Genomic DNA, 617 nt, shown 5'->3' on the forward strand with positions numbered 1-617 from the left:
TCCATTTCGTTTTTTATTGCTTAAACCTCGCCAATCAGGTCCTCGGCTGACAGGTTACCCATTTCTTGCCCACTTGGAACAATTACTTCTTCGTTGTTCTTAGAATGTGTTTTTGGGGACAGAAGGTGATCCAGCACGCTCATTGGCCCATTTGACACATCGCATGTGCTACTTCTAGTAGCTTTTTTTCGTTTCACTTCAACTTACCTCGTCAGGTGTACCAAAAACTAGACATTTTTTTTCTCCAAGTGTCCTGAGAGCACTTTCCGACACGTCTTTTCACTTCGAGCTTCCTTCAGTTATTCCTTATAATATAATATAATACATTTTTGATAACTATCACATAACACATAACAAGTCCATTCGGGCCCTAAGAGGTTTAACGTGGATTTTGAGAGCACCTTCAAGCCCTCGAGAATCCATGCCAGTTCAAACAATGAAGACCAGCTCCCTTCTTTCTCGGCTCCTTCATTGTTCAATTTGCTCCCCTCAAATAATCGAAAGGATTATGTAGGTGTTGATCCAGAAGCATCATTTAAGTCAGAAATAGACAATTTATCGATCAAAATACCTGATCAACCCTACATTCAAGGGCTAGTCAGATCTACCAACTCAAT

The sequence above is a fragment of the Tigriopus californicus genome, chromosome 3, assembly GCF_007210705.1.
Source record: "Tigriopus californicus strain San Diego chromosome 3, Tcal_SD_v2.1, whole genome shotgun sequence".
Classification (NCBI taxonomy): Eukaryota; Metazoa; Arthropoda; class Copepoda; order Harpacticoida; family Harpacticidae; genus Tigriopus; species Tigriopus californicus.